A 13,460-nucleotide genomic window follows, 5' to 3' on the forward strand; every position below is an offset into this window, starting at 1 on the left:
TTATAACGTATCTTCTCTGCAGCAGCAAAAACACAACCCACAACTTTTCAAGGCTGAAAAATAGAGCAAGTGTAGTTGCTTAGGATACTTAAAACTCAGTGCTTTCACAGTGAAATAACCAAAGTAACAACAATGAATAATATTTCTCATCAGTGGTATGTTCTTACCAAATGAACATATATCTGGCACCTTGTGTAACTCATGTTAAATTTGATGTGAAATTGTACACCCTTAACATTAACTGGAAACAGAAATGATTTTTGCTTTATATATTCTTATGGAGCTCTGACATTTATTTGAGTTCAGTTCATCACTGCCCTTTTTGAAACAGAGTGCAAACCCCTATGGGTCCTCATTTCCTTTGAATTGAAGTAATGTTCCAGTGGTCCAGGAGGCAGCATGTAAGTGGCAGAACGATGGCAGACACAGCACCATGCTTTGCCAACATTCCTTTTCATCTTTCCGAGACAGCTTTATCATTGTGCATCTGTTTATGGGTGTGCATTTTCTTGTCTAAAGATCAGAGCACAAAAGAAATAGGTCTTTGACTCTGAAAATAATACTAGAGCTTGAGAATATGGTGTCTTTGATAGCAATATTTTTAGCTGGGCAATTTACATCCTAGAGCAAGACTACTTACCTTTCTGTCAGATTCTAATCAGTTTCAAAATGGTCTCTATTTTACTAGCTGAAAGAAACATGTAAATCGCCTTTTATCAGCACCTTTTAAAATTATTTTAATGCCTGTCTCATTATTTTTTGAATAAAATAGGAGCTCTCCTGCTTTCTGTATTTAATTTTTATGCTACCATTAAAAATAATTGTGATAGTTTGTGTTCAATCCAGTGTACCTGAGTTTATACCATGAATCATCGACATTTTTGGAGAGAAAAGAACCAAGCATTGTCCACTGCCATCTTTGTCTCTTGGCTTAGCTTTAAAAATCATGTCAAATATACCATCCTGCTAAGCACAATCACAGGGGATCTGCATTTTACCCAGGATCGCTGTGTGACCCATGGCACTGCATTTCGTGGGCCCGTGCTTTGATAGCACTACACTGCTTTGGTCTGTCTTCATGCAGGGGTCGTGATGAGCATGCACCTTGAAAAAATAATAGTCATTTCCATCCACCTTCCTGACTTGCCTCCATCTTATCCTCCGTCCTCAACCTAAAGTTCAAACTAGATTTATTCCTTTGCTTCTGCAGCCAAAGGCAAAATAAGGAGAGTACACAAGGAAGACAGATGCAGACACTACATGAGGCACACCATCCACAGGTCTTATATCCTTTTTGCAGCAACCATTTGAAGTAGGCGATATTAGCTTGGTCTTATAGTTGAAAGAACAAAGTCCATTAAGATAAGGTCATTCATCAAGACTCATATTTGCAAGTGAGAGCAAGGTGGAAGACCTGCAACTATATCTAAAATATTTCTGATTTCATGCTTTTCTCCCCCTTATCATGATGGCAAGTATTTTCCATCTTTTCAGGCCAAATGCAAAGTGGCTTTCTGAATGTTTGCCTTTAAAAGGATTCTGAGGTCAAATTGAAGTCCAAGAAGAAAAAGTACTAGGAATAAACTGCAGAAGGGGGAATTTTATGATTTATTCTATGTTGCTGAGGTGTTACTTCTTGGTTCCCCAGTAACAGGCTGGTACTCTAATCTATGTGTTGGAAGACAAGGATGTGTATTTCTTCACGTTGTACTCACAGTCGAAGTGACACACAGCTATAAGGTTTGCTTTAAAAGATAATGTCTTCCTATGAGACATATATATATGGAATAATTTCAGCATAGTGTGAGTTCACATTTGTTTATGTATAATTTCATGAGTGAGAAAAGCGAGTTGAAGGCAAAAATCCATTCTCCACTAAACTGAGACACATAGATAGACATAAAATACACACACCCAAACACACACACCCTCCTTACATCCACCAGTTACTACAGTTCACAGTGTGATGAGTTACACCTGCTCACATCTGGTGTGCCTACTTTCTGACTGATTTCAGACCAGCCTTTCATCACCATTTCTCTGCAATTCTCAGGCTTCAGTCATCCCAAAGACAATTTCCAAATAAATTTCAGCTATATTTTAAGGTAATGTGCCACAGTGAAATATTTGTTTTTATCACCAGCTAAAATGATTAGATTATGCTACCGTATTTAATGAAGCTATGTTTTAACTTTACTTTTATTAGTGCATATTTGTCATATAGATTGATCACATTCATCATAGGGAATTTGTACCTGTACATAATATAGATCAATCTTTTCCCTCTATTCCCTCCCCACCCTTAATCCATCCTCCTCTCCCCATTTGCAAAAGCTTTGTTTCCATTTTTTCTTTCCATTCTTTATTTTTCTTTGGAAATGGAGTTCCTTTGATGTGTAATTCGACCCCCACCCAACCCCAGTATAAGGGATAAAACTCAGGCCCTTGTGCTTGCAAGGCAGGCGAGGTGCCACTGAGCTAAATCCCTGACCCTCTGAAGAGGCTTTTTTTTCTTTTATTGAGTTTATTGGTACAGTTTAGGTATACAGTACAATTACATTCATTACTGGGATCTTGTACCTTTACATGATAGGTCTTGGTTCTCATGTTTTCCCCCTTGTCCATGCCCTCCCTTCATCCCCTCCGCCTCTCCCCATTTACAAACACTTTATTTTTATTTTTTCATTTTGTCATATTTTTTCTTTTCCCTTATTACCTTCCCCTACCCTTCCCATTTTCCCTATACCTTTAGCCCTTTTCTTCCTATCTCACATGGTCAATTATCTCATTAGGATCTTATGTACTGTTATAGTTTTTCACACCAGAGAAACTATTCCACATTTACACGTGTGTGACTTATTTATTTCACTGAGGAGTATATACTCAATATATGTCCATTTTCCTATGAATGAATCTAACTTCTCCTTCTTTATGGCTGAGTAGTATTCCATTTTATAGAAAAACCACATCTTCCTTATCCAGTTTTCCAACTGATGGGCAAAGAGGCTTTTGATTGTCATGCTTCTAAACCCATTTTTTCCATAAGAACTGAGATTTTGATTGTGGCAAGTTATATAGTAATTTTTAGGAATGCAAATGTTTCTTTGTAGCAGCACTACCTGATTTAGCCGGACTCAACCCTGATAAACATGCATTTTAAAAATGCCTACCTGAAAATACAGGAATTGATTCAGTGTTCAACAATGTATGCGCATCAGGAATAGTCACTCTTGGGTACCAGCAGTAAAGGGAAGTAAATGCACTAGAAATTCTAGAAAGTGTTGGTGGGAAATTACTTCGCCATGAAAAAACCATCCTTTGATGGTCTATATTATAAACAATTGCTGTAGTATTACTAATCTACAAGTTTAGCATTTGCACATTTATATTGCCTACCCTTTAATATGTATCATTTCTATATTATATTGATTTCAGGAAAATTACATTCATATAATTGATAATACTATACATGAACTTAACTGTACATATTCTTCTCATCTGTAAATTCATAGCAGCTCAGAATTTGTCAAACTGATTTTTGATACAGTTTATCTCTATTTACTGTGAGGCCCCCTGTGTTTAATTAAGTCAGAAATATACATCTTCTGGTGTTTACTTTGTTAGATTAGAAATAAAGAAATAGAGCACAGTGATTACAATGAAAAGAACTTGAGTTCCTTCAATTCTATTGAACCGTATAAGCATTTTAGTTTTTATTTGTGTGTAAAATGTAGAAAAGTAAAACAAAGTGTGTATTTTCCCAATAAAATTAATTTTTTAAGTATGCATTTTAGATAAAATGCCTTTAATCAGAATCAGAGGCTGTATAACAATGCCTAATCTGCCAAAGGGATTAACAATGCCTACTGCCTGGAAACTTCTCTCAGCAAAGGGAAGCATTTTGATTTCTCCTTTTAAACCATGCTTTCATTTCAGGAGGGCTCAGGGGAGAGCAAGCAGAATCTCACAGAAGCAGAGCCATGCCAGGTGAGTGAGGAGCACAAGGGAGTTTCACACACACTAGGTGAGCTACAGAACATCCAGCAACTGCAGCGAGTTTACTGCCAAGCAGCAAGAGAATATTGGGTGCTTTGTAAAAGCACAGGTACAAAATGGCATTGAGGGTCAAGCTGGAGTCGGGTTGGCTGTCACAAATGTTTATTTTTCTCAGAAGTAATTACTGAAGAAATGAAAATGCATGAGAATAAGGGATATGAAAATGCATTAAGGAGTCAACATTTAAACCAGCTCATTCTCATCAAGGATGGTTTTGAATGTCTAAGGTAAGCACTAGGTAGTTTGGGAATTTATTACTCTTGTGACTTAATATTTTGAAATGAAATCATTCTTATTTATACATAATTATTTAGCACACTATTTTTTGGAGCATTATTCAGTCTAGTGTGAGTTGCATGCACTTGAAAGAATGAAATGCATGCTTAAATCATAAGGCTTCACTACATGAGGTGAAAGTTGTTTTTGGAATTGCTAAGAATTTGTTTTAAGTGCCTATGTTGTGTCTCCTCAGCTAGTTTCTAAGGGCCTTATAGTTCCTATTTCCAGTATAAAATACAGGGGTCGTTACCCGTTGTGACATTACAATGAAAGTTTTGTTGATGGCATATTGTAGGGTACACCCTTTAAAGAAAGTTTCTAGTAGTCTTAAGGGGAAACAAATATATAACAGACTATATTTTAGTTGGTGTCAAAATCAATTTCAAAAATAATAATGTTAGGAAACGTGCTTTGTTATTATTTTAGGTGGCAACAAAATCTTCCTTGCTTTATTGCAATGTTTTTTGAGGCAAGGCTGAAATTTTATTTTTTAATAATACTGTACATCAGTCTTATATGGCGATGCATTTTGTTTGTCGGCAGATGCTCATTAAATGACCATGGCAGGAAGAAGAGACTAAACATCTAAGTTCCTAGGTTTCCATTGGTCAATTTCTTTCGGGTCAATTTCACTTTCTACTTGATCACTGGTAAAATGGAGATGGAAAGTTCAACCGGTATCTATAAGGCTATTTTGTATTCAGCATGTTTGCAGATTTACTAATTTGTTGATTCTTTTTTTCCCCCTCTTGAGTTTATTGGTACATTTTAGGTATACAGTATAATTACATTCATTATTGGGATCTTGTACCTTTACATGACAGGTCTTGGTTCTCATTTTTTCCCCTTGTCCCTGCCCTCCCTTCACCCTCCTCCCCTCCCCCTTTACAAACACTTCATTCGCACTTTCTATGTAGAAGTCCTACCTGACAAATACGTGTGTGTGTTTATATGTGTAGAGATGTGCATACACATACACAAAAGCCCAACCTCCAAAGCAATATTATTCAGTTGCAGTGATAAAATACATCCTCTTGTTCCTGATCTTTAAAAACACATTTACTGTGGTGTTTGCTTAAAGTGCTTTGACAAATACTCTTTTCTTTAATGTGGAAAAGATCCTTTTCAGACTTCACATTTACAATTTTTATTATTTGGAAGAAATTTCAATGACAGATAACATAAGTATGAATTTGAATAAAAACATTGACACTGGAAATATAGGGATTGAAATCACTCTGGGGGAAGACAAATTCCCTTCTGGCTCTTTTATAAATTGTTGAGCAGCTGTCCTATTTCAATCACTAAGTGTCAGCAGCTGATTCTTTACAAATGTTGTAAGATATGCCTTTTCTTCTTTTCTTTAAATTTATTGGTACCTTTTAGGTACACAGTACAGTTACACTCGTCATTGGGATCTTGTACCTTTACATGATATGTCTTGGTTCTTATTTTTTCCCCATTCCTCTGCCCTCCCTTAACCCCTTCCAACCTCTCCTATTTATAGACTTTGCTTCCATGTTTTCCTTTTCTCATATTTTTTCCCTTCTTTCCTTTCCCCTACCCTTTACTCTTTATCAAATTTTTCATAATTTTCTATAATTTTTTATTATAAATCAATTTTGGACTTCACCTCATACTTTGAGGTAGATATATAATTTTAATAATTTAGACCACTTATATGTTAAATTACATTCATACATTTTCTGATAGTGAACCATTTATATATTCCAGAGTGAAATTCTACTTAATCATGTTATATTAATCTTCAATATGATGTTGTAGTCATTTATCTGATAATTCATTTAGGAATTGTCCATGCTTTTAAGCTCATATATACGGTATCCATTCAGTCCATTAGAATCAGGAGAAAAACTTTTCTTATATGCACTGGTCAGATTTCATTAGGCCCTACTCAGTATCAAATCTCCTGTCTTCCTTGCCAAAATAACTAATTTGTTCGGGACAGTGATCTTCTCAGCCATATATGCAACTTGATAAATCTAAGCCACTAGTTTTCAATTTCTTTTTTCCTCTGATGATACTTTCACATTTTTAAAAAGTCTATAGAAACCAAAGTCCGTAAATCTATTGATATAATGATATATGATGATTTACAATTACTAGTGATTTGTAATATATAATGGAAATTAAAACTGGGAAGTGTTTATGACCCAAAATGCATGAGCATACATTCCATAGCTATCAGAATAGGTCATTTTATGTCATGCAGGCACTGGGGATTCTCCTTAGTTCTTACAACAAAGAGTGGAAAAGGTAAATAACATCTAAATATTACTCTGAAAGTTGTTTTGAATTCACTAATCCCTTGAAAACAGAAAGTATCTAGATTATGCTTTGAGAACCGCTGATGAATGTAAATCAGTTAGTCTTGTCTTCAGCTTTCCAGATCTCCTCAAATCGCATTTGTCCCTGAGATTTAATTTTGGCTAATGGGCTTTATGCAGATGTTAAGTATGGAGTTTCTGAGGGAGCTTTTACTTCGGTGATTAGGAAAAAAAGGATTGAGCGTGGCTCTCCTTCTTTCCCTTTCACTGTCCCGAAGGTAGTTATTAAATGGGTGCCCAGCAACCTGCGGCAACCAGGAGACTACAAGGACGAAGATCACAGTCTACCAGCCAGGAGAAGTGTGAAAAGATAAAAATAGGCCTGCATCTCTTATTTTATTATTAAGCAGCTGAATAAACAGAAGAAATCATACCTCTGAAAGTCAAATTATGAGGGAAAATAAATCTCTAAGCCATTAATAGTTAGTTTTTTCTTTGATTTAAAGTTAAACACTGTCTTTAATCAGTGTGGTATCAAATTTTTACTACCATCACAGAAAGTTTAGCACTTTCCCACTTCTTATGGGCAACATATAGAAAATAAAGAGGATATTTAAAGGGAAGTTTCACTGGTATTTCATGTTAGATATTACACACAATCTGCCTGTACCTGGAGTCTTTTTTGTTTAGCGCCTCATTCATAAGACATATTAATCAGCTTTTTGGTGCTGTGATCAAATACTTGAGAAAAACCACTTAAAAAGAGAAGTTGTATTTTGGCTTACGGTTTCAGAGGTTTCCATCTTTGGTCAGGTGGCCCCATTATTCTTAAGCCTTGAGTGAGATCGAAACATCAGGGCAGAAGAGGTGGGCAAGGCAAGGTTGCTCACTTCACGGGAGCTGAAAAGTAGAGACAGAGAGAAACAGAGAGGAGGGAGTCAAGGACAAGACACAAACTCTAAGGTCAAACTCCAAGACCCAGTCCCCAGCACCTCAGAATAATGCCATCAAACTATGATCTCCTGATTTAAACCCTCACAAGCCAATCCTTTCTCAAAGCCCATCAGCAACCAAACAGCCATGTTTCCCACACAATGAGCTTTTGGGACACGTCATAGACCCCAAAGCATGACATAATTTATGGCCCTGAAATTATAATTTTACCATTTCAGTTGTTTGTTTTTTTAGTTACGTTTTAAGAATTTTAGTATATTCAAGTGTTAATTACGTCTAGTACCACTTTTTTGGTATGCCAACATATATTTTGGAAAAAATTTTTCATTTTCTGTAGTTTTCAAATGTATTCATGTTCTCATTATTGTAGCGTGTTTCTTTTAATCTTGTTATATCTGGCTAGTTCTATTTTTTTTTTCATTGTTCTATCTTGCTATAGCATTGCCTAATATTCTTTTTAAAAAATCTTTTAAATTTTTTATATATGTTCCACATTTTTCTGTATTTTATTTGTGAGTTTTTTCGGTTGTTATATTCTTGTTTCTGGGGTTAAACATTTGACTCTTGGCTTTTTGTTTTCGCAAAGCTGGAGATACAAAATATTTCTCTAAATATTTTTATCTGTTTCTGATAACATTTGGCAATGTTATTAATTTAACTCAATTCCAATATTTTTGATTTCCACTTTCCTTTAACTCTAATACCATTCAAATTCTTTCAGTAACCAGATAGGTAACACTTTCTGATTTTGTATTTCAAATTTTGTATATCAAATTTTATTGCACTATGGGTTTTCAAATTGCCCAGTTTTGTTGGTCATTTTAAAGAGTGTACAGCCTTAAAGATGGTCACTTTTCTGAGAAAGCTTGAAATGAATGTTTATTTACTGGCTATAAAGATTTTATTTGACTTTATAATTTCTACTCTAGATTTTCTTTTAAATAATATTTACCTCTACCTCCTATGTATTTTTCATATGATTATTTACAAAAATACACTTAGTACATAATTTAAGCACACAGAGAACAGTTAAATGTAAAAAATAATATTTGATAGACTGAGGCAAAAGTTAAATATCATCAATAATAAATGTGATAATATGATATTTTATCTGAAATTCATAACTTTATTACAATTTTATTTAGTGGTCAAATTTGAAACATTTGACATTTTAGTGTAGAAATAAGTTTTCAGCACTGCTGACTCCTGGACCATTCTTGCAGTAATGATGGACTTCGGATAGTGAAAAAGATGCTCCCTCCTTGTGAAGGCTAGGAAAGAACAAAAACATCTGATAACAAACTGCATCAGTTATCAAGCTATTTTACTGGATTAAAATTTTTACACTCTTTCAAGTCTGTGTAGCAATTATGCCAAAGTTTTTTGCACTTTTTCAATAGAATTTCTAAATATTTGTAATTATATTTTAGTACAGGAGGTAGAAAGATAGATTTGACTCTGAATCTTTTCTGCAAGAACTCTTCCCTGTACTCATGAAGAAATATCTAAACCAGTAAGACAGAGAAATTTCAGCAAGTATCAATAACAAACCTACTTTTTATGCAAGTCACACTCCATTGTTAAAAAGTTCTGTTAAGTTGGTATTGAAGAGTGTATTTCCCTGAAGCAATCTGTTAGATGTGTAAAGGCTGATATTTCATCTTGTTTGAAAATGTTATATGAATATAAATCTAGATCGAATGACAGAGTTGAAATGAGCACTCAGCCATTTGCCCTTCCAATGTCTGAGGCAAAACTAAATATCAAATAACAGATTTGGGAGGAAAAAATGTGGGAGCTAAAATTACACTTATATGCGTTCTTCATTTCCAAACCTTCATCATTTAAATTTGTCTCTCTGATAAATACATTTCTGGGTCATATTTTTGACTTGCTATTCTATTGGAGAATCTCCACTGTATAATTGTTGAGTTTAATCTATACTCATTCATTGTAATTATTGTTTAATTTGAATTTCTCTAATGTCTAATGAGGTGGAACATTTTTCATATGTGTTTGGCCATCTGTATGGCTTCTATTCAGATCATTTTTACACTTTTTAATTGATTTATCTTTTACTATTGAGAATATTTTTCTATATTCTATCACTTACACTACTTTATAATCTGATACAGGTGCATATATTTTCCCAAATTTTTCTCCATTCTCTGAGATATCTTTTCAGTTTTTTGATTTTTTACATGTAACATAATAAAAATCAAATATAGATTGAATAGATTAAATTAAACCAATCAAATTTTTCCTTATGTCAGTGAATGCATTCTTCACTGACAAATCAGTGTTTTATTTGAGGTCTTCCCTGAATGCATCAGCTGTATTGATTGGCTCCTAGTTGCTTATGGGAGCAACTTGGAAATTTTCCCTGTGATGATTTATGGTTTGAAGATGTGGAACAAACGTCATGGAAGAATATTTGCTATTATAATCTGCTCCACCACTCTGCACACACCTACCCCAATAAGATGACCTTATCACAAACCGCATTTCTGTATCTTGAGCAGTGTCATCTCCATCTTTTAGATTATATTTTAATTTTAATATCAACATCACAGCTTTTCTTTGCAATACTATTTTCCTGGTTTACCCTTTTTTATCTCTGGTGCTGTTCTTTGCCAGGAGCTACACCTCTCAGTCAAAATCACTTAGAAAGGGAGGGGAACATTCATTCGTAGGACAGAGCCACCTATCCTTTGCAGACATTACCTTCTCACTGCTTCAGCTGGAGCCTGATACCATCCATCCTCTCTGGCTGTTTGCCTCTTCTCCTTGATTACGCTGTGGTACTTGGTGCTACTGCTTCTTATGTCAGTGGTGCCACTATAGACAACTGTTGCCCCCACAGACAAGAAAGGAAGAGAAAAAGGAGCAATTGGAAAGCCCTCACCTGGTTCGTGGCTTCTAATTCTCCTCTGACCTCTTTTTCCAGAGTTATCATTAAATGGAATTCACATGTGTTTTCTTGCAAGGGATTGCTGGCAACTTGTCTCGAGCCATGGATCCATCAGTGCCATTCTCTTTTCTCTTTTTGGTTTTGTGTGTGAGGAGCAAAGGCAGCAGACAAGCTAGTTCATCTTGTCAGGAGTTGAAAGCACCTTTTCTTGTGAACTGTTAATGAAAATTTCATCATACGTAAAGATTATTTTTGTGTATCACTGACTATCCTTGTCACCCTCCCTATGGACTTGATAACATTTAGCTAAGATGTGGAAATAACATTTAAAGTACTGTTTACAAAGTATCACTAGGGATTTCTGGCAGACTTGCAACTTAATGTAATAGAGAAGCTATAGAAAGGAAAAATTTGGGAGAAAAGAGCAGTCCCCCACTTCCTCACAACCAAAGACACACTGTGGATAAAATATAACTAAAGGTGATATTTTACAAATGAGTACAAATAATGGGAAAAATCCTTCAAATGTTGATTGCTGCTTGCTTTGTTACTGAATTTAGACCAAGATAGACAATATGTCATATAAAACATAAGGTATATCACCAATGATTCTCCACTGTAGCTATTTTCAGAATTCTGGATTTCTAAAAGATTGAAGAATATTGATTTTCTAACTGAATTTTAAGTAGTATTTAAACAGCCATTCTTTTTAATATGTTCTTTAGTTGTAAGAAGAAGCACCATTTCCAGATCACACAGAACTTTCTCCCTTCTTTCTCTGGCATTTAATGTGCTCATCAAGGAATTTAGAACTACTTAATATTAAAAAAATAGGGCCAGAGGCCAGACATTTAGCTCAGAGGCACTGTGCCTCCCTTGCAAGACCAAAGTTATATCTACCATACAGGTAAGGTATAATCTGCACAGATTGAAAATAACAGGACTACACGTTCTACTCCAAAACACAACCTTTTTATTTAAATGAATCGAAACTTTTTAAAAAAATAGAACTTTTTTGGGTTATTTGCTTAGTTGTATACTTCTGTTTTGTTTTGTTTTGTTTCATATTTCAGCTTCTTATTAATCCATATTCGCAGTACGTAATGATTACATTCCTTATCAGGAGTTGATAAATGTAGAAAACACATCTTAGATCTTTTTTAATCCCCTTTTCCTCCCCTCCTTCCTCCATCTCCTGCATTTCTAGGTTTCAGTCCCTTTTGCAAAGTTTTTATCTCTTTATTTCTTACTATCTATCTTTCATATTGCTTTTCATTCATATTTTGGGTATCTCATATAGGACAAAACCCTGTGATATTTAAGCTTGTTTGTCTGATTTATTTCATTTAACATTATAGTCTTGGGACAAGGAGTTAGCTCAGTGGTTCTGCCACCTGCCCTGCAGGTAAAAGGACCCGAATTCAATCCCCAGTATAAAAAAAAAAGTTATAGTGTCAAGGGTGCATTCATTTTTCAACAAATGACCTAGATTTATTCTTCTTTATGGCAGAGTAGTACGCCATTGTGTGTAAGTGCCACACTTTAGCTTTTAGCACAGATTCCAATCTAACCAAGTTATAACAGCATATAAATCTCAAATAATTTACATCTTAAATTCAAATATTTCTCATCTTTTCTGGTTTTGTGTCTAAATATCTATTTGCATAGGTATAGCTGGTAAAGCTGTGTTTTTAGTTGTTTATATGAATTCAACATATTTGTATTAAGCTTTTTATTTCTCATGGAGGTTGCATTTGGGATAAAAAGACAAATAAGTTAATGCAAAGCTGGCTAGGAAATTGCTTTCTGGAGAAGAGGCGTTAGAGTGGGACTTCATACAGGGAATTGCAGGGAGCTCCGAAAGGCAAACATTCCAGGCAGTGGGAAGGCAAGAACAGAAGACAGGAGAGTGAGGAGAGCAAACAAACAGAATCCTGACGTGTCCTAAATTCAGCGGTCGCCTAATTGCTCCAGAACTCTGTCAGGGCAGACTGCTCATGCTCCTCAGCTGGGGATGCCTGGGGGAGCGTGTGGTACCCAGTCGCTGTTCAGAGAGCATGCATTTGCTCTCAGAATGTTCTCTTTTCACGAAGAAATGAGACAGCTGCTCTTATTGTAAGCACGAGGTAGATGTACTTACTTGTTAGAAAATATTATCAGTTTTGAATATAAATGCTACTCTAATTAACTCAAGACTTAGAAACCTGCTTTCACTCATCACAATCTATTTTCTTAGAAAAATCATTTGAATTCAGAACAATCCACTTTATTTACCATCTTTTCCTATGATCTTTATACTTTTTTGTTAAATTTCTAGCCATCTACTCAATCTGTAAAACATGAAACGAAAACTAAATCAAATAAAAAATATAAAAAGAACCTATTATGAGACTTCATTAATTGGCATTACTGCCATCTGAATATTTATTATGTTCTTTGGAAGGAGGAGAATGAAAATACAAGTGATTGATTAGACTTTTACTATGCTCCTTCATGTGTGCTTCTCTGTGAATTTACCTTCCAGTTTTCTGCAGGGAGAAGTCTTGCATGACCTGATGCCAGTATGAAGGCTGACAGCACAGACCACTGCGACCAGCACTTAGGAAGTAGGAAAAGTCCAGCATGAACATGACAAAGGGTTTTTCTTTCAATTGCCAAGCTCTTTACAACCATGTGCATATGCACAGAAAAGGTGTTTAGCATGTGTTTCAACCATGGGCCATATGTCTGTGTCTGTACATGTGTACTATACACAGGGAAAGAGAGAGGGGAGAGAGAAAAAAATACAATTTCTATTAGACTCCAAGTACAATGAAAAGTAAATAAACCTAATTATTTCTATGAATAAGAATTCAATCATGCTAAAAAATTAAAAGAATCAATATTAGGCCACATAAGTCAAAAAGGAAATATCACCAAAAGCTTAAGAATTTTGTGAAAAAGTTTCATATATATTTACCAGTTAAAACATC

At 35.0% G+C, this 13,460-nt stretch overlaps 1 long non-coding RNA gene across 1 annotated transcript; it reads right to left on the reverse strand.

Annotated features, from left to right (window-relative positions):
- Positions 1-390: 390 nt before the first annotated feature.
- On the reverse strand, positions 391-13,178 carry LOC117283924. Its single transcript, XR_004514977.1, has 4 exons — positions 13,006-13,178; positions 10,483-10,703; positions 7,409-7,523; positions 391-513 (listed from the first exon to the last, which is right to left on the reverse strand). It is a non-coding gene; the product is annotated as an uncharacterized LOC117283924 (long non-coding RNA).
- Positions 13,179-13,460: the final 282 nt, after the last annotated feature.

The sequence above is a fragment of the Fukomys damarensis genome, unplaced genomic scaffold, assembly GCF_012274545.1.
Source record: "Fukomys damarensis isolate Sample0158 unplaced genomic scaffold, DMR_v1.0_HiC HiC_scaffold_32, whole genome shotgun sequence".
NCBI lineage: Eukaryota > Metazoa > Chordata > Mammalia > Rodentia > Bathyergidae > Fukomys > Fukomys damarensis.